Below are 22240 nucleotides of genomic sequence, written 5' to 3'. Positions count from 1 at the left end.
CAAAGCCATTGTTGTCAGAGACACACAGAAGGTGGCATTTGGTTTTGAAGAAGGAGGTCATTTGATGGAGTGAAAAGCGTGACAAGGTTCATACCAGGAGGAGGTTTGGAGAGGTTGGATGGAACAAACACAGGACTTTCACCCAGGAGCAAGTCCGTGAGGAAGTGAAAATGTATTTGTGAAGTATCATAAAATGACGTGTTTTAACCCAAACCAAGACACGCATCGTATCAGACATACACTTTGATCACGACATGTTGACGAGCCACAGCAACAGAGAGAGGCTGCAGAGGTACTGACACAGAGGAGGGAAGAGAAAAAAAAGTAAAGTGACAGGAGATGAGAAATGGTAAAGGTGAGAGGGGGAAAAGTGATGGATAGGGCTACGTGTTTAAGAGACATCAAGAGTGTGAGAAAATGAAATTGAAAATCAAGCAAGAAATAGAGCACGGCTGATCATTTGATACCCGCAATATGTCTTCCTCACAGGTTATGAAACTGGACACACATCGGATTTTAACTACCAGTCATATCCAGCACCTGTATTTAACTTGATAATATTTCACTGGCTGGGTGTTGATGTAGGTAAAATGATAAGGCTGATTATTTTTTGCTGATTTTGTGTATAAAGCACTGTGCTGCTGGAGACATTAAACACACAGCCACTGAAACATTACACTGTGGTCCCAGCTGATAGCAAGCTACATGAAATATCTCTTGGTGTTCTCTGCCAGATACAAGAGATCTACAAAGCAGACGGATAGTTGAACTATTGTGGAAGCATTGTCCAAAAAAAGTGCTGACAGTAGACCAACCCCCCCACCTCCTACCCCCTCCCATGAAAGAGCTTTACTGTATGCAAGTGTCCAGTCCCTGGAAAAGCCATTGCAGTAAAGTGGAGGAGTAATCCTGGCAGGGCCTGTCTTTTCACTTAGGAAACCCATAAGAATCCAAGCCCGGAGCAGAATGCCTCCCCTGATGCCCATAGCTGAGATAGCAAAGATGACACTGTGTTTGAAATAAACACAAAACCTGTGTCTACTGGGCATAATAAGTCTGATGCTGGCTCACTTATTCTTATTGCAAAAAAAAAAAGAATCGTCTCTATGTTTCAAACAAGTGTTTGTGTGAGGGGGGTATGAGTGCTTGATTGTTTAAAAACATTTGAGGAGTCATGCAAGTGAACATGTGAAGGATGCGTGAGTGCTTCTTCATTCAAGTACACATCATATTAACATGATACCCTTTCCCCAACCTTCTCATACCATGAATGCCAACAAGTAACAGTCCACCATTCATTTTTTGATTGTCATGTCGATCGGCTTCTTTTGTAATCCATCCATAAGGATCAGTACACTTCACTCTAATGTTGTTTGTCAGATCCGAGTAGAAGAACATCCTTAGCCCTTCATTTATTACCACACAATGACAGCTGGGGGCAATCTGCTGTGTATCAACCATGCCAACCCTCTTCTTTTCACAGGCATGTGCCTTTGAGAAACGACAATGTCACCTGTCACTCATGATCGCCATTAAACCAATCAGGCCTCTCAGAGATCTGATTAGATGGGCCTGTCTGCATTTAACTCTAAAAAAAAAAATGAAATGCCATGTCGTTGTCCCTGCTTATCGTGGTTGAAACTCCCTGTCGACAGGACACAGAAGTTGGCCAGAAATACAAGATGGATGGGAAGTCTCAAAATATTTTGTGGGACCATGGATTAATTTTGAAATGCATGTGGTTTTGTTAAATTAGAGAGTAGGTACTCAGAAAGAATCAATAAAGTCATCTACTTGATGGTAAAATAAATTGCTCTCTTGTGACTGTTGGTTATAATCATATTCTTGTTTTTCATGTTTGCCCATCTTAACAATTGTATCTGATTTATGAAAATGCAGCAAAGTGAAGTCTGCCATTAAGCTCTGCACAGATCTGTTCCAGCCTGGTATCACACTAAAGCATGTCATCAGTCCACTTGAGGATAACGTGTCAGGTTTTGCTAACACATGAAAAGTACACGCACGTATGACCAGATTGAAAAACCGGTCGGTCAACTGGCCGACTAATGATCTAGCCCATGAGAAAGCAAATGTTAAGTTAGATTTCTTTTGAATTAATGTATTTAACTTGACATTACTTATGTAAAATTACTTCTTTTTTTTTTAACCCAAACTTGGATATTTTCTCAATCCATAACCAAATGGTTTGAGTTTATACACCTTACCAAGTTGCGACCCTGTCACATTAAACCCAACATGATCTTTTACTCAACCTAACCAAATGGTCTTTGGCACCTAAAGCTAAGGCACCTTACTTTACACACCTACTCAAGACAAAACGTGACACTGACACAGATTTGTCTACTGGACTCACGGGTATATTACATGTTTTGTTGAATATTGGATTGTTTGTCTAGCTGATGTTTTCAATCAAAAAGTCTTTGAATTGTCTCCAACTTCAATGGAGTTAATCAGGAGCTTTAAAATTCCCAGAGTGAAAATGTGAGACTTATTCCTTCGAGATCACAATAAAAACAGCTTACTCTTCCTAATGAAACATAAATTTGAATGTGAGCACATCTCAGTGTGAGACACAACTTTCTCTGCTCACAGAAGCTGGCTTTAGTCCCTTGTCACCCTGCTACAAAATCCAGCCACAGCCAAACAAAGCAAAAGTGTCGATCAGCTGCAAGTCGAGCCCAGCTGTTGCTGGGGCTGGGTGACACGAAGCAGGGATTTGGGCGGGGTGGCGACTAAATGTCCAGTGCAAGGAGAAGGGAAGGGGTGGCGGTAAGGTGGCTATGGGACTGCAGAAAGGGAATACAGGGGATGGAAGGGATCAGGCTGGAGTGTTGGATGAGGGATCGGGTGATGTTTGGCCAAGACCTGAGGAAGTATCATATGCGACACCTTCACGCGAGAAGGTTACTCTGGGTTGAAGCAGTCTACAGGATCACAGTCCTCAGGAAACGCTGACGGATACACTCCGACAGATACACACACAAGTCACACACACAGAGATGAACACTCGCTACTCACACACAAACATTCAAAGATGAAGGCAAGCAGTGAATCACACTCTCAGCTAAAGTCCCATATGCCAGCACACACACACTCATTGATTAATCCATATGGGCCAGCACAAACACAGCAGCTTTCAACAGCTGAGTGGTGAAATTGGAGGGCTCCACCCAAACAACGCTTAGCAGGTCACAATCAGCTCAATAGTCTGCTGTCCCTCACACACCTTAGGACCCCAGGAACTCTGCACCATGTCCAAAATCCCAGAACAATCCTTCATAATCTCATCAAAACGGACATTACATTCATGAGATAACTATTTTAGCAGGAAATAATGAGATAATAAAAAGCAGAAGTCTCTAGAAAGACAATTGAAACATCTGGCATATTTAAAGATAGGCTCTCCATATGCCTTGCTAGAATGATAAAAGAATCCCATTAATTTCAGATGTCAGGTTGTATGCATCCATCATCATTCCAAAGGATGAAAAGAAAACTTTCTATTATCTACACATCTATCACTCTTTCATCTGTCTATCCATATTGCAACAGCTTATATTGTGCATATATTATAACGATAATTCTGCTGAGCGTACAGAAACTTATTTTCCCTTTGGTTGAAGTGTCCAATCAGCAGGTGGTGGTCTGGCGATTGACATCTGAGCGAGATGCAACCACAGATAGCCCTCCATCTCTATTCCACCTGGAGCTGGCCCGGCACTCGTGACTGACAGCTCTGATCTTAATAATTAATCTGGCCCTGGGTGTCTGAAGGTCAGGAGATCATCAGCTTGGGCTTAGGCGCTGAGGAGAGGTGGCACTGTCATCAAATATTTATTGACCTGCTGTACTCCCAATACACTCTCAAAATACACAATCTCCTTCACTAAACACAGCACAGATTCTCACCCAGCAGCTTCAGTGGACTAGCTGAATGGCACTGATAGCGTTTGACGATGTGTGGGGGTTTCTAGTTAAGAAACTGGAGGTTATGTCTTGTGAGCATATGGATTATGAGTTAATCAATAGATTTAAATGCTGATAGTCCAAAGTGTTATTTTGTTTCATTGTAGAGCCAAATGGAAAACAGCACTAAATGCAACAACAGTCTCCAGGCCTGGAAAGTGAGGCCAATGTGGAAGTGCCTTAAAGCACAATATCACCAAGGGCCACCAGGGGCTGGCTCTAAAAAAAACTCTGGCTCCAATGGTACTCTTATTTACCTGTGGCTATCCATATTGTGCATATATTATGAAGATAATTCTGCTCTGGCTCAAAAAAAACAAGATGGTGACAGCCAAAATGTCAGACTCAGGGCTGCAAAGCATCAGTTTACAAACCACTGGGTGATGTCTTGATGGGTTGCCACTTGTGTAGGAAGCTGATTCTCCCTGTCCCATTGTTGATCTGGTTACAGTCTAGGGATGATGGGTGAAACTGACCAAAATCAATGAAAACCTAAGAATATTTTGATGAATACTGGTATCTAGCTTTAATGAATCTCTTTCATACAGTGAACAGCAATCAATACTTTTTACCAGCCACATCATAACTCAATTTAATATTTGTTTTTAAGAGTAAAACAAACCTGAGGCCAATCATCTGGCCCATTACAGCACAAAAAAGTCACATTTTCTGGTTCTAATTCAGAGCAATGTGCTGTTCATATGAAATACTTGTGAGCAGTAAGAACCTCCATATGTGGACATGTCTCCACCAGTCAAGCCCAGCAGCTGTAGAGACGCCAAAACTGATGACCTAATAGGAGTCCTGCTTCATCACGATCACTCCTGAAAGAACACACACACATAAACACACACACACACACACACACACACACACACACACACACACACACACACACACACACACACACACACACACACACACACACACACACACACACACACACACACACACACACACACACACACATCCACACTCCGAAGCCAAGGCATTACGCTCTGTTCACTCCCAGATTTCAGGCAGGTGCTGCTGTTGTTTGTCGGAGCGTTTGGCAGCACAGTCTTGGATTGCAGCCTTTCAGTGCATCTGCATCAGCTTGATACGAGCAGTTACGTGTTGCTGGTGGTATGCTGCAGACCTAACACACAGGGTCTAACCCTTCCAATACAAGGTTTCCCAATCAGAATCTAACTGCATTAAATGAATTTGCTTGTGGGGCATTTGTGTAACTATATTGCCTACTTTAATGGGTTCATGGAAGAGTACATATAACATGTGGTCGTAGATGCGGTTAAACCACATTGCTTTTGGTGTGAAGGAAAACATCGTGTGTTTCTTCAAGGTTTCTGAGAAATAGCCACACAGCAGCATTTTGAAGTCTGTTGCTGCTTTATAGACTGAACCATGAGAATAATCTGCATACCACACCAAAAAAAAGCATCAGAAGAAGCCAAGGCACGGGGGAAATATCGGTGCAAGTGTGCAACTGGAGTAACAATGTGTAGTTGTGTGTGCATGTCTCACACAACTACACAGGATGATGGTTTTAAATTTCCATTGTAAATTACAAAGCAGATTATTTATTTTATTCATGAGGTCAGACAGGGATTGTTTATCATGCAGTAGGTGAGTGAATATCTACCTCAGATTGAGTGCACTCATGCATGAGTGTGAAGTCATTTTCTCCCGCTTGGAGGCTGATGAATTGCGAATGTTTCAGCAGAGGCGAGCACATCAGAGGTTAGATAGGTCCGCAGTGACACAGGTGGTGTAGTGTCAGGAGTGAAAAACAACTGGAGGAGAGGAGAGGAGAGGAGAGGAGAGGAGAGGAGAGGAGAGGAGAGGAGAGGAGAGGAGAGGAGAGGAGAGGAGAGGAGAGGAGAGGAGAGGAGAGGAGAGGAGAGGAGAGGAGAGGTCTTGGTCCAGATGTGTCTTGTTCATAAACACAAGGTCTACCTCACTAAAATTCTCAAGGCACACATCTGTATGTCTTTAATACCTTTGATCAGCTCTCTAACTTGTGTAACATTTTGGGAAGAATTGTCATCCTGCACGTTAACATCAGCCAACATGGCTCTGTTCACACCTTTTATTTAAATATTTGTAAAGCGGGTTTTAGATCTTCCACATTGAGTGTTATGTTACTTTGCAGTATGCATGTGGCTCAGAGTGATTTAATGTGCTGTCATTTTATACCCAGGCATTGTAATTTACATCTCTAAAACTGTCTCATTAATTACTCTGATTATTATATCACAATGTTAAATTACTTTGCAAGTGACAAATTTTGTTCACTATTTGGCACCCTGTTGAAGATTTACATTAATTAACTTAATAAATACAGTAGGAAACAAACAAAGAATATAAACTAAAAGAGATGGCTAGCCAGCTAAAAATTCATGGTTTTCTCAGATTGCAGACTTCTTATGTGCATATGTACAGTGACTACAGTGTGTTGTATACTGTATATGTGGTTAATTTCAGTTCCTGCTCATTTTTTTTTTTTTTTACTTGAAAAAATACTGCTGTTTTCAATCTCACAAAAATCATACAAATTGCAGTTGCATTCAGATGTTCAAAAGGACAAGCCATGACAAACGACTGGGCATTGTGTGAGGATTTCTGGAAGATAAGAGCAGTTGTGTTGGAGCTCAGGGGGATGGAGCCACAGGTGTTAAACAGCTAAGCGCTTTAGCTGCTCCGGGGGAAAAGATGTTATTGAACCAGGAAGGCTTCTGAAACAGCCCCTCTCTGGAGGGCAACTCAAAGCCCAGAGGTCAGAGGTCACTGTGAGCAGCAATGGAAGCCATTTGTTTGGTTGTCATGGCTCAACAGGTGAGCCCTGGGTGGGGGACCAAAGGAAAGAAAAATAGCACCAGAGGCTCAGTATCAGGAATGTCCACCACACACGGTCACTCACTCACCACACACGTCACAACAACCCATGTTTACCCTTTTTTCACCCGGTACTCTGTTTACTTTGTAGCTTTGTAAGAAAATGCTGAAGTAGAGAGAAGGAGAAAAAAATGGAATGGCTACCATCGGTGCACAGTTCAATGTTTGTTTTTGTTTGTGTGTCACAGGGTCGAGTTTTTTTTCTTTTTTTAGCTGAGGGAGACAGCAGAGCTGCACCTGTGCTACAACTGGCTCTGGACTGGTATCTCCCCTCTAGCTGGCTTGTTTTGTATAAGCTCAAGCCTCTGGTTTTGGGCCACAGCAGACTAATCATCACACTGAACATGTTGGTGCACACATTCTTCCTCCTTTGAGTCTATTGAACAAACTGTGTGGCCAGTGAGGCATTTTCTAAAGACACACCACAGCTCATTTATATAGCTTTTGGGTGACTTCCATATCTTCACAATGAAGCTTGATTGCTTATTGGACACAAGCCATTTAAAGCTAATGGTACATTATATCCTTCATTTATGGGCAAAGGATTTTGTGTGAATGACTGCAGTGCCCCTGTTAAAGCAACAAAAATATCTAACGTAGCCTACAGAAAATATCAATTGTACAGACTGATTCAGCAGGGTTCTTATCCTGTTTCCCACTAGCAGTAATGGTTCGTCCCATGGAAATGAATGACTTTTTCAACATATCTGACAGAGTAAACATGTTATCCTTTTTCAAAAGAGGTGATATGCTGAAATAAATGACATTTTTAATTCAAGTGTGTTGTGTCATCACACCAACATCTAAAGAGGTCTCCAAAGCCTTAAAAAAAAAAAAGGTTTGTAGATACCTATGAGTCTGGCAATGATTTGAAAAGAAAAACAAAATTATGTGAAATAAATCAATCCACCAAAAGAAAAATTATCTGCAATTGGTGTAGGTTTAAAATGACTGCCAATTTGTCTATGACTGGCCGCCCCAGTAAATTTGGTCCAACGGCAGACTTTGATGCAAAAAATAAATCTCCATAGGCGACAAAAATTTCATCACTGCATCAGCAGGCAACTCTTGCAACTGTTGGGGTCAAAGTGCATGTGTCTAAAATCAGAAAGAGATTGCACAAAGTGGTCTAAAATTTCAGCATACAATTACATCGTGTAACAGCAGTACAATATTAGCTCTATTTCATCTTGCTACAAGTAAAAATGCAACCTGCAGCATCAACATGTTGCTTGGATGTTGACAACGCATACAGTACTTTTTTGATACTTGTAGCTACACTAATCAAGATTTGTACACAATCAATAGATTAAAGGACTATGTTTAATGTAAAAGGGGTCCTTCATTTTGACAAACCCACAGAGTACTATCTGCACAGTCTCAGTAGTTCCACACAGCTCTACAAAGACAAAGACACACCTCCAAATTAATGTTAATATAGCTTCATATCTGCTACATATTTAAATAGGCAACTTTCTTCTAATATAAAAACTTCATGTTGTAGAGATAATAAATAAACGTTTAAATAGCTTGTTCTCCTGCCCACAAGACAATTGCATACATTTTGCTGTTAAGTGTACTGCACTTTTGATTAAAAAAAAAAAACATCTTCACTCAGGGGCCACTTCCAGGCTTGTTCCAGAGCTTTCAACCAAATGAAAAGGTCTTTAACATGGGGAAGAAGTGACAGAAGTAATAGAAAGTTTAAACAGCTTCAGCTTGCTAAGAGCTAGGGAAACTATATTTGTTGATGAAATTAATGTGATACAGTCAGATGTTCCAAAACAAGTAATTGGACCCTGAGCAGCCTTGAGTTGTTTGTTAGCCACTGTTTCTAATGTTGCAAATGACTGCAGGCTTTTACTAAAGCAAAATTTGAAATGCTGACCTTTTAATTGGTCTGAACACTTGTTTCACTACTAACTACCAGCTGTCAATGTACATGTATAGCCATAATACCAGCTCTTTAATGGATAATGCCGGTTCTTTCAGAAGGCAGATCAGCCTAACAAGCATGAAGGCATGGTCCAAAGCTGAACACGACAGGGCATTACATGATTAATCAGAGGGAGCCGTGACTTTTTCAAAGCTGTAACAAGCTGTCCAGGCGGTTCACCTGAAAACATCTGTAGTGTGTTGCTGAGTGAGAGCACAAAATACAGCAATTTCAGACCAAGAAAAATACTTGGAACCTGACCATGTCAAATTTTTCAGCAGTCCCCAGACTTAACAGCACATGTGCAAATGAACACACACACACACACACACACACACACACACACACACACACACACACACACACACACACACACACACACACACACACACACACACACACACACACACACACACACACACACACAGATGTCCTATGTTGTCCCATCGTGATGGGCTCTGCAATAGAGATAATTGTGTTTAAATACAAGCATTTAAAGATAAATGAGCAAAAGTAAGTAATCATGGCTTATTTTCCATCTGTCTGTGCATCACGTGGCAGCTGAGCTGAATGAACATCTCTGTTCTGAATGCACAGAATTACTTCAGAACACCAATTTATCTGGTTCGTTATAAGCATGTAATATTAAGTAAACAGCAGTTCAGCAACTGTGTTATACCCTCAAAATCATCCCATTTACTGTTAGAAAATCCTCACCTTCAAGGAGGATATTTATATCTTCATGATAATAATAATGTGAATGAAAACAGAAAGTATGGACTTGTTGTTCTTTGTTACCACAACAGTCTTCATGATTCTGAGTCACTGGCCTGTATACCAGATAATGATAAGAGTGTTTAAGGAGGACCTAATGCTTTGCAGGTTGACTGAAACCAGGCTATTGACATGCAGGAGAGTTGCAACTGCACAGAAAGAAAATAAAAGAAGAGCTGAGAGAGGGGGCCTGGAAAAACATCCAGAAACTTTACAGCCTCTCCCAGAGGGAGTGAGAAAGAAAATGGTCGCTTGGAGCCTTTGCCGTGTCAATATATTAGTCTGTCTTTACTTGTTTAGGTTTCATCTCTAAATCGTATTCTCTCCGTCTACTTTTTCATTATCTGTGGCTCATTTTCTCTTCCTCCCTCTTCCTCTCCCTCTCCTGCACAGAAACCTATAGCCAACACACACACCAAACAAGTCTGGGGAATGCAGGTGTGAAGGTTGTGCAAGCAACTTATTCCAGGTGCAGATTAAATGTTTCTGCTGTGACAAATGCTGATTTTCATTTCCACATTCCAGTAACCTTCTGTTTCATTCTGATTGTTTGAAAGGTCAAACACTGAATGGCAGCTTTGAACATTCATTCAACATGTTTGTGTCATATGATACAGAGACTTCAATGTTTCTTGACAAGGTTAAACTGGCTGTAAATCTGTTTGGAAAAAGAATGAATGACTTACTTTTGTTCAGGTCAGTTCTGTTCGAGTGATAATATTCTCTTCCACTGTTCATGGCAGCTGCATAATCAAATCAAAACCTTGCCATGTTTTCAAACCATTGGGTGTGCAACTGGACAGAAGACAGAATTGGAATTTATGGGTAAAATATTAACTTAAGCTTTGTTGTCCTCTTAGCGTGACCTGCATTCAGAGGACCAAACTGCAGTGTGATTGATAATCTTCGATAGAGCAATTCTAAATCGAAGAGGTAAGGTTGGCAGAGACACACGGGCTCCTGTCTGACAGATTTCTTTCCACATGAGACCATCTTACTGTCACCAGACAAGAGTTTTCATTAAAAGCTGTGGCGTTATGATGACAAACTGGCAATATGACATACAACTCTCTCACAGGATAGCAAACACTAAAAGCAATATTTTCATCAATTCACAGTTGAATTCAACTTTCTTTGTGGCTCAATGGACCATGTCACATACATTCTAAATCCTGCATTAAAGGGTAAGGGACAGAAATCCCAGATTCATGTCTCCAAACCAGAACAAATCAAACTAAAACTCCCTGCAAGCAGTAGGGGTAAGAATAAGAAAATCCGTCTTAAGCCACTTTTGCGAGATTCCTCTATGCAACCCAACATATCACGCCAAAGCAATTCACTTGACAATCCTCAGACAACACCGTTACATTTTGCCTTTACTATACACCTCAGGTTTAGGCAGCAAAAGTACTTGTTTAGGGTTAACAAAATAATGATGGTTTGGGTTAAATAAGTCATTTTACATAAGTAACATTATTAACATAGTTTACACAAGTGAAATATGTTTCGTTATTTAAGTTAAGAAATTCAAGTTAAGTTTTGCTTTGTCACGGACTCCAACACCAGGTCATCCAGGTTAAAGTCCTGTATTTGTTTCCATCCAACCACCCTCAACTTCCTCCGTGGTTTGGATTCGATCACTTTTTGTACTTCATCACACGATCTCTGTCACGACTTTCTTCTTCAACGCTGGTCATACATGCGTGTAATTTTTGTGCCTCTTCGAGGCAAAACATTACTCTGACACAGTACCTCTAGTGGACTGATGGGTCTGTTTAACACCATTAGTTGATGCTCCACTGTGGAACAAAATGAAATTAGCAACCATAGCCAATGAATTGGTTGGGTTGTGGGCCTGTGGTTTTAGACATTTCATGATTTTGGTGATCTCTTGACTTTTCATAAACATGTTAAAAACCTGCCTCACATGTAAGTAAACATTTTCATTGTGCATATGTCTGTGCTTCATATAGCTGTAGCATGGATGTAGAACAATAGGGTTGTTGTTGTTGTAATTTGGGTGAACAGATGCTTTGATTACCCAGCCAGGAGAATAACAGTTAAAGCAGTTTTAAGCCCTTAAAACTCTAAAAGGATACAGGACACAGTAACGGAGTGTATCTGTTAACATTTTTGTATCTTCACATGTTTCTTTAACAGCTGGCAGATGCTTCACTAATCTTTCCAATCAGACAGGCTTTCCTGTCCGATCTACCATCAAAACGAGAGGGAAGCTGGAGATGAAAAGCCAGTGTGCGATGGGGAGAGCTCACACAGGAAGCATTGGTGTCATTATTGCTGTAGACTGCTCATGTGTGCAGGCACACACACACACATATTCACACCTGCAAATGGGTCAGTAACTCACAGCACATGTGTTTGTTTGCATGCCTCCATGTATGCTTTCATGCATGTTGACATATACACGCACATAACAGGCAGGGCATGTGGAGAAACACAATATGCCAAGCATGCATGTCCATAGAAACCTGAAAGACATTCAAAGTAAACATACTGACATTGGAAGCCTTCTTTTAAACAACAGTATATTAAACACAAATAAATGTCCATTTTATTTACATGGAGCTCCCAGCTATGTATGGCAATATAAAGAGGGGATACCCTATTCCAAACAGGTCCAATATGAAATCTGAGATAACTGTGTTTAATCCAAGACAATCAATCTTCTCCACTCTATATAACTGCCAGACCTGAGCGCTCCACATCTCACCTCAGCCCAGAATTTGATTTACACTGTAAATACCCTGTAATAGCCATGTTTTAATCAACCTTGGTGTGTTTAACTTGGGAAAAAATGAGTATTATTAGGACACAAGTCGCAGAAAAATATTTGCTCAAAATATCTGTTTCCCTTTTTTCTCCCCTAAATAAAAACAGTTCTACTGAGCATTGTTCTATTGCTTATTTTTACATGTATTCCTTAATATATTTGTTTTTCTGTATTATATTGCAGTGCATTTTGTAGTGTATTGTAGACTTTTACCATCACTAAGTCCATATGAACAGACTGAGTCAAACAAAGCCAGGAGAATATAAAGCAAGAGACAGAGAGAAATTGTGAGTATCTGGTTGGAGTTAGACATGCGGAACTGTGGATCATCTGCCTTGTCACACTCCTGGTATCAAACAGCCTGAGGTGCCCATGCTAAATAAGCACAACAAATTCAGCACAGGAGGGTGTGTGTGTGTGTGTGTGTGTGTGTGTGTGTGTGTGTGTGTGTGTGTGTGTGTGTGTGTGTGTGTGTGTGTGTGTGTGTGTGTGTGTGTGTGTGTGTGTGTGTGTGTGTGTGTGTGTGTGTGTGTGTGTGTGTGTGTGTGTGTGTGTGTGTGTGTGTGTGTGTGTGTGAACTAGAATGGGGAACATCAGGCAGTTTTGACACGTAGCAGCACTTTGCCAGTAAAACGAATCACCTCATCATGTCTGGAGTGCAAGAGGTTAAATTGATCTGCAGGAGTTTAGTCGAGATGGAAAAGATCCAGAAGAGTGTGAATGACAATTCATTGCTGACAGTGGCTGTAATGAGTTAACGAGGAATAAATGCAACCTGTTGAATGACCCCAGTAGTGAAATAAAAAGATGTTTACAACATGGGTCTCAGATGTCCATATCTCATTATTAACTTAAATTCAAAGCCTCACCTACTACAAAAATCCCGACATCTGCTGTGTGTTCATAGTTAGAGCACATTGAACAACCAAAAACCACCAAGAAACGTCTCATTCGTGGGTGTTTTGCGGCTTTTTGCATCATGCCAAATGCTACCAGCCATGTGTGCCTGTGTGTGTGCGTGAATGAAAATAGTGTGTTCATTTGTGCGCATGTGAGTTTAGTGCATTTCATTTGATTTCTGAAGTCCAGCATTCTTCCAGCCCTGTCTCCAAAAACTAAAGTGGAGGTGCATGCTAAAATGTTATAAATGTCCATCAAAAACTTTTCCAGCTGTTTGTAGGACCCTGGCAGTTTCTGGCTCTGCTTTTTGACTTTATCTCCAGTACCTGCGCTTTTACAGGGGAGAAAACAGTAGGAAATCTCACTCTAACTTTCCCTTTCACTCATTCCCTAAGTGTTTTTCTCTCATAGCCATGCCTTGCTATTTAACTCTGACAGTGTTTCAGTAAGGAATACAAGAGGCGTGAAGGCCTTAAAGTTCAGCTGAGAGCATTAAGGCCTGCAAACCCTGCATCTGTTAAGGAACTGGCCGTACATCAGAAGCAGCAAACATCTGTTAGGTAAGTTAAACAGCATTTCCGAAATCTGGCTGAAACTCAGGAAAGCTCAAAAAGGCCTTTCGTTGCTGTCCACCCGTTTCCCAACAAACAGATGCAAATAAATGGAACATATTTTCAATGCCCTATAAATCATTCTCTATCTCACCTACTGTATTCCACTGTTCAGTATCAAGATAATCCAGCCTGCAAAAGTCAGCCATTTGTAATACAATTTACTATCAAAGATTTCTAGGAGTGAATAACAATAGAAAACTGTTCAGTTTCATAATGTGAAAACATACTGTAACTCAGTCAGGATATAATCTGGGTCCATTTTAATACTACATAGCATATATGTTTAAGTCAACAACAAGTCCTCCAACTGATATAGGTCGTTTGTTTATGCCATAAAATATGGCTCACACAAGTGTTTCCTAAATTCAAAAGGAATTGGCTGAGGTTTGGGAAATGTAATGGATTCAGCTAAAATGATGACTTGAACCGTGTTCTACATTACACTTACTACTTCCTTAAGGTAATGCAAAGTTTGTCATCATCGCAAGAGTAAACATGGTTTTACAAAAAACCTGTCCCGACTCGTAGTTCCAACTAATTGTGGGAAGCAGGAAGCAAACAGCAGTTTCATCATGGCAACAGGAAAAGCAGTTTTACAAAAACGATCACAACTTGTGGTTGGAAACAGGAAGCAAACAGCGTTCTCCTACAACCAAGGTAAAAGTTAACACAGTTAAAAAAAAAATTCCCCCAAATCCTGGTTGAAAATGAGCAGTGAACATGCACCCAGCATTATGCAATCTCTGTAGTCATGGAAACAGTAAAGATGGTTTTAAAAAATGCAGCTGATTCGTGGCTAAAAACAGGTAGCAAATTGCAGTCTCCTGTACCCAAGGCAACAGGAAATGCAATTTAAAAAAAACAATACAAGGATGAACAGTGAATGATGCCTTCTGATTTGGTTAATATGGTCCTACTTCAGTATGTGGTTCTACTGTAAATGTCTGAATAACTTTAATCTAATGGTGTTAACACTGGTGCCATGTGGTTGTATTTACTAGCGTGGGAGTTGTAAAAGTTGCATTCAAATAGCATGTATCCATCAAGTCACATGCAAAAGGATCAACCTGTAACCTGCATTGTCTTTTGCGTGTGTTCATTTTTGACGTTGAATAAATAAATCTAAATTTCAGAGTACCTCTCAGCATTGGTAACGTGTTCCATATTCCATATATTTACGACTATGACAGGTTGCTTAACTTCAAAACATTACATTTCATTTAGCTGACGCTTTTATCAAAAGCGACTTACAATAAGTGCATTTCAACCATGAGTTGAATATACAATAGGTCATAATAAGCTGCTTGCGCAAAGGACCTGTGGAATTGTTTTTTGGAGGAGGACAGTCTCTAAATTAACTCCATTCAGGCAGTTACATAGAAACTTGATAAATTCCCAGTTAACCAAAGGTCCACAGCCCTATAGGACCAAATACTGTCTGCAGTGTCTGTAGATGAGAGCATAAACACCCTTGCTTCTAATAAACACTGGAATTGGTGAAACTTTGTCTCTCTGTTCTTTAAAATGTTTGCCTTGTGGAAGCCTGAATCTGAAGGCTAGCATGTGTAATTCTCTAAAGTTTGACTTTGACTTTGAAGAAATGGTCAAATTCCCTCCCTCTGCAATCCCTGAAATTTTACATACTTTCAAGCATATCCTGCATTCCCCATAGCCTGATGGAGAAGGCTCAGGGACACACACATTCACACACGTGTGCACACAGCCCTCGGCGCTTCTCTGTGGGTCTTAAGTGTGCATAACATGGCACCCATTATCTTATTAGCAGCAGCAGAGGCCGGGGGACAGGCAAGGGGGAAGGAGCAGAGAAAGGAGTGAAGAAACTGGCATCAAAATAAGAAGGTACAATCCACAGAAGGAGGTGAAGCAGCAGCTCAATTAGGTAAAAGGAGAGATGCAGATATTGATGAGATAGAGAGAGAGAGAAAAGAGATGGGGAGGAAAACAAGCTGACATTTAGCAGTTTAGCAGCTTACGTTACATCAGTGCAACTGGAAGATTAATAAGGGATGGATGAGAGATGGACACCAAGATGAAGACAAGGAACAATTATTCCAAAAATAGTCGTGAAATCAGGATATACCCACATAAATCTTCAAATAACTGCATGGATGAAATAATTGGGAAACTTGCTGTGTGCATATCATTATTATTGTGCCGGGCATGAATTTGAAAGCTCGTTAAAGTACTTAGACTCTCATTGAGCTTTAGCTGAGGCCCTGCCAAGCTTGATTTGGCCAGCACATGGAGATCCTAGCTCCAAAGTCAATCTCCCCTTTGAACTGCCCAAATAATGGACTTCTCCAACTGCTTCATTATAACATGCTAATTTCCATTATGATTGATTAAACCAAGCTGCTCTTCTTCTCTATCACAGACCAACCCCAAGAGCTCCATGCATAGTAGGGGCATGACGATGGGCTTATGCAAACCCCATACCCTCTCTGCTCCCAATTACTCCCCCACCCCACCCCCCGACATCGCCTTTTTCTGCTTGCGTTTCCTCTCTAACTTCCATTCCTCACTCTCTCTCTCTCTCTCTTTCTCTCTCTCGGTATTCAGCTACCCTGTCCAGGCTCCTTTCACAAGGTCTCTATTGAAGTCAGGGAAAAAGGCTCAGCAGCAGCTGGCCACTCTTTTCTCCAGGGCAGGTATAGAGGGGCTGGGAGCTCTCTGCATGAACGAGCCCCACTCCTCCAGCTCCATTCACTCTGCCTTTGCGTCCGCTATTCACCACGGCTCTACTTTGTCAGGAGCAAGGGAGCACAGGAAAAAAGGAGGGATCAGCCTTTTCTCTCTTTGTACTCCACATAGCTATACAAGCATTCCCAAAGCCTCCGCTAATGAGTTGGCCACAGTGTTGTGTGGAGAGAGAAGCAGGTTTGTGAAAGAGAAAAGGTTTGATTAATATGGGTTCATTCTCCTCACTGATGGAATGCCAGCCTTGTGTTCATTAGCCTACTGGGTGGTTTTTCTTTAGAAGTGCAGTTGTGTTGTGTATGCCTATTTTAAAATATTTAGAAACAGCTCAGCAATTAATGATTTTATTAAATGCACGAGTGCAAATGCATTGAATGGCTGTATTTTGTGTGGTTCCGAGTGAAAAGCTTTGTGCCCTAGCAGAAAAAAAACACATTTCTCTGAACCGTTCTTCCTTTCCCAGTGGCTGGTAAACACGCACCCTTTGTGGCATCCGTTAACACACCATCTAATTGTTATTTCTCTGCAGTTAATGATACACTCAAGATGATGTAATGATGCTGAATGAATTGCTCGTAAACATATACAACGCACACCCAGGGGGAGGCAATTTGGTTCACTAGTAAATGGGTATCCAGTTACCTCAAATAAATTGAATTTTCCACCTCTGGTCTGTGGTGGCATAGAACGTGTTTGAAGACCTAATTGAATTTAGACTGGTGGACCATTCTGATTTAGCCAGCTAATTAAACCACTCAGCGCATGTCTAAGCGCTGGGCCTACGAGTAACCAACCATGAAATGTGACAGGTCAAAGGTGCATCGAGTAATTTAAAATTTCATGGGTTTATATAAAGTCATTTTAAGAGTTCTGTGTAAAACACCTATGTAGAAAATGACCCTTCTCATATATGATTTTAGATTGAAATATGCATGCTGGGGTACAGAGAGGGCACTGAGTTAAAGCATTCTAACAGTGATAATTATATTCTCTACAACAACAAAAGCTGTGTTTAATCCCCCTTATAACCTGCAGAGAGCACAAACTTGAGACAAAGACAGATGAGAGAATGAGATTCCTTATTGGTAGAAATGCATTCACACTAAAAACAAAGAAACAAAAAGTGCTGGCAGACAAAAATCCATTTGGGTGCCGCTGCCTTGCAACACAGAAATCACCTTTCAAAGAATGAAACAAGCACATTCCTCTCCTAGGATGGAACAAATACTGTTCCAGGCCATCGCTTCTTTTATGAAATATTCTATTGACAAGGCCTATTAAAACAACCAAAGCCAAACACACACGAGAGTCACCTTTGCCCCTCCCAGCCTGTCAAAGAAGCTGTAAACCAACAAGCCGTGGCTTCAATTTTGTCTTTGCGGGGTGAGGATGTGAGCAATGTAGACACAAGTAAACACCTGTTGAAAGGACATGGAAACTAACCGCCATTTTGTCCCTACTTTCAACAATGCAAACCTTCATCGCAGCTGACACTGGCTTGAAGTGTGAGCACAACAGACATGGTGAGCACCTCCAGCTACGCCTCCCTCGTGATAGAACAGGTTAGGGTGGTGGTACAGTTTGTCTCTCATCGCTTGCCGTGAGGCCTTACCTACTGACAGGTACTTGGCACGGCACCGCTTGATTCACTCTCCTCATTAGACAAACACAGATGAAAACTGTAAAAGTTAACACTTTCAATATAGAAGAAAAACAGCTACGGAGGTGTTTGGACACCTGCAGATTATGTGGTTGTGTTGAACGCTGACAGTCACACCACAGCCGAGCCTTCATTATCAAGACTAACTTTTGATTTATCTCTAGATATCATATATCCTGTTAACTGTAGTTTATTTCTATACCAGGTAAAAAAAGAAACCTGTTCCTTCTGCAGTCAGAAGCATTCATATCTTTATTCTGGCAGGGGATGCAAATGCAAATGAATCATTAAATGTGTCAACAAATAATAGCCAGTAATTTGTTATAATATGTCTCAACACAATGTCATCTCCTTTCCATAATAACTGCCTTTTAAACAGTTGGCTAGGCTAATTGCTGCAAAATCCATATAAAATAGCTAGTGAGAGAAACATACATTATATTGACCAAACACCTTACACACATCTGTCAACATCAGACAGTCTAACTGGTTTTATTTGGAATATTAACAGCATCTAGTCCAGCTGCTAAAAAACACCTGCTCAGGTGGAATACTGTTGCTCTAACTTTACCAGTCCAGGATGTTTTCCACATTTGGCCTGAGCCAGTAGAACAGTTTTACACCAAAATCAAAGTTCTAATGTCACTTGCAGACAGCAGCTCTGAGAGCCCAACTACAAGTTCAGAAAAAATAGTCAAATACACAAAACAAAAGCAGGATTTAGGCAAAATAATGCTGTGAAAAAAGAAAACCTACATTCAGAAATAGGCAGCAAATACAGAAAACACTGTGCAAGTAGCACAGTAAATATATAAAATCAGAATTAACCCTTTAAGCCCTAGAGGCCCCCAATTGGGGGCCAGGGAGAAGACTTAGCAAAACTATTATTAAAATATGGACATATATACCGATATTTACACATTTTCACAAGTGTTCCGTTTATTATTAAAATATTTTTTTAATATAATTTTTTATTGTGGTTGCAGAGATATACTCTTTTTATTATGGGTATTCAATTTTCAAGCAGGGTTTAGAACTCCTGGATAACACAATAAAGCTGACGTAGCCTCGTCACTGCGTCCTCCATTCCCCATTCCAGCCTTTGTGAAACAGCCATCAGATATCTGCTGTTCAGTCTGCAGTGTTTCTATTTTTGGACATTGGTTTCTGTATTTGCAGGACCTTCTTCTGTTTGGTTTCATTGTCTCACTTTGCATAATTTTCTCTAAATGCTAAATGTGTTGTCAAATTGGTGGAGATAGTTTCTCAGTTCGTTACTGCTTTTGGTATATTTGGCTGTGATTCGTTAAGTCACAGTGCACTGAGCTTTCAGGGCCACTGCACAGCACTTGAAGGTATAATGTGCAGGTCCACTAGCAAGCAGTGTCACGCTTTGCAAGCTACAATGTAAGAAAAAACAAGTAGAACAAATCAGGGAACAGAATTTCAATTTCACCCAGGGGTCAGTGTACCATGAAACAAACAGGAAAGAATTTGCATTTAACAACATAAATGGATGGGACAATGGCCAAACAGCAACCACACCTGTCACTCCACTACTGAGCAGACCCCACAACTTCTGCTCTGTCGGTCATTATATTATGAGCAATGAGGTGTTATCACTCATTGATCAACCCTAATCCTAATCAAACCTGCAGTAGGCATGACAGAGCCTTTAGTCCTATATTTGTTGAACAGGAGGATTTGTACATCTCGTGCTAATGAAGTCTACCATGCTGCATGCTGTCCTTTTATATTTTCTCTTTCTCTACATCTGTCTTGCTTTTCCCTTCCCCTCCTCACTCATGTCTTCCGCCTTGTAGGCCACGCATCACGCCACTTAGCAGGCCGCCAGCAATCGACAGCAGTGCCCAAACTGTTTCTGCTTCCTATTAGCGAGGCATCTCCACACACTCCTGTAACACCCGAGAACCATCCAGTCCCAGTATGATGATTTGGCTGGGTTTCACGCCTCTCTGTTTTATAGTTGATGAATAGCTGAAGCAGATGGTTTGTTATCTTTGAAGACTCCAGTAAGACGAGCGTGATGAATCGCTCCTGGCCTTCCACATCCACACCGACCCCCTCCCCATCACGTCACCCCTCCAGCACTGAAAAAATGTAATGAGAACAATATGAAGTTGACTCATCATGCTCACCTAGTGTAAGAAGCTACTGCATGTATTATGCTCATACCAGCCCCTGGAATCTTTGGACATGCCTGCATTGACACGTTCACTCTATTCCAACTTTACAAACAACAATATGGATGGTGTTAAAAACATACATACAGAAAAAAAAAAAGACAAGTGCTCATCTGGTGCAGTCATTATCCGCTTTACAATGCATTCACATGACAGGCTCACGTCCACTTTTCTCATCAGTCACAGCTTCACACAGCAGCACACGGATACGAATGGCCGTGGGGTGAGTATGAAGAGAACCAGTTATAGTAGCACAAGCTGTTAATGCTTTCCTCATGTTAAATGCAAAACAAAACTATTTCCTATTACTTTGGTGAGTGACTGTCAAAACATGTGCTATCATTGGGAAGAAATATCACTTTCAAAATAAAATGCAGTGTAATAAAAATCAAGTTGACTAAATTTTGCTCAAATGAACCAAATCAAAGAAATCTAAAGACAGCATGCTGCAAACGTCAACACAAACCTTTTCTTGTGAGCTTGTTGTACTGGTCAAAACGTTGAACCTGGTATTTTCCTGCTGCATTAGTAAAGTTATTTGTGTGCTAAGTCATCCAGAGCAGGTCATCCACCAAATAAATCACATTAAAAGACGTGTCAACGGTCTTCTCAAAATAGACCCCCAAAGTACCTGGACCACATACCAAAACTGTTGAAGGAACATCAAAATGCAGGGCCCAGCATACTTCGGATAGTTGTGGCGGTGGACCTCCTGTCACTTGTGTTGAAAATGCAGCAGGGAGACAGAGGACCTGAAATAACAGAATGGAAATAATGAAGTGAAAATTAAATGGCAATGCAGTCTGATTATCAGGTTGAGAATGCTGATTTAATATTTACAAAGGTGAAAGTAATAAAGTACATTTACTTAAGTACTGTACCTTCCTGTTGTCCTCGGGTCTTTCGTGACCCATTTTCAAAACCATTTTGGGTCATGAAAGACCCGAGGACCAGACTGTTTCCATTTGATACTACTTCAGACTCCACTACAGTTCACTGGGGTAGAGTTCATATTGCACTCTACCCCATCATATTTATTTGACACCTGAAGTTGCTTTCAAGATGAAGATTTGACACAATGGATAATATAACAAACTTTTAAATTCAACATATTGTTAAAGATTAAACTGGTGGCTTCCAATCTTTTTCACTTCTGGTGTCTTAAAAAACAGCATTTTGTAGTTGGGGTCACGTTTCATATTTTTCTAAGTTTATAAGTTGTTTATAAACTCCAATAAATAGTGATGTTTCCCTCTAAACTTGTTCAAATGATTCAACATTTCACCAAAAATCAAAAATTGAAGAAAAAGTCAAAAAACTGAATTTGAGTATCACGACTTTGTTTTTGTTTTTTCTCTCACAGTAATCTTCTCATGACCCCTCAGGTTTATCTGCTGTCCTTGTATATAAAGTAGTTCAAACTAACGCCACCTCCAGCAGCTACAACAGTAACATGCAGTTTACACACTGATGTTAAGGAACTAATGATGTCATGTATAATAAATCAGTTACAGGGACCAAATTTAAACTTTCACTTTAATACTTTAAATACATTTTGCTGCTGATACTCATCCACCTTTAGAATCTTTTTGTGCAACACTTGTATTGGAGGACTTTTACAAGGGCTTGAATACTTCTTTCACCACTGAGTATTTGTGTTACTTTATATCAATTTAGCAAATAATCTTTAATATATGCTGAAAGAAGATATGAGCTCATACCGCATCAGAGATATATTTATTAGATTAACTATGGCTTAAT

Source organism: Brachyistius frenatus, unplaced genomic scaffold, assembly GCF_029030835.1.
Source record: "Brachyistius frenatus isolate BFR_SWC_R1_liver_20210118 unplaced genomic scaffold, ASM2903083v1 Contig_4, whole genome shotgun sequence".
NCBI classification, from domain to species: Eukaryota; Metazoa; Chordata; class Actinopteri; family Embiotocidae; genus Brachyistius; species Brachyistius frenatus.
Note: the sequence above shows the minus strand (reverse complement) of the source record.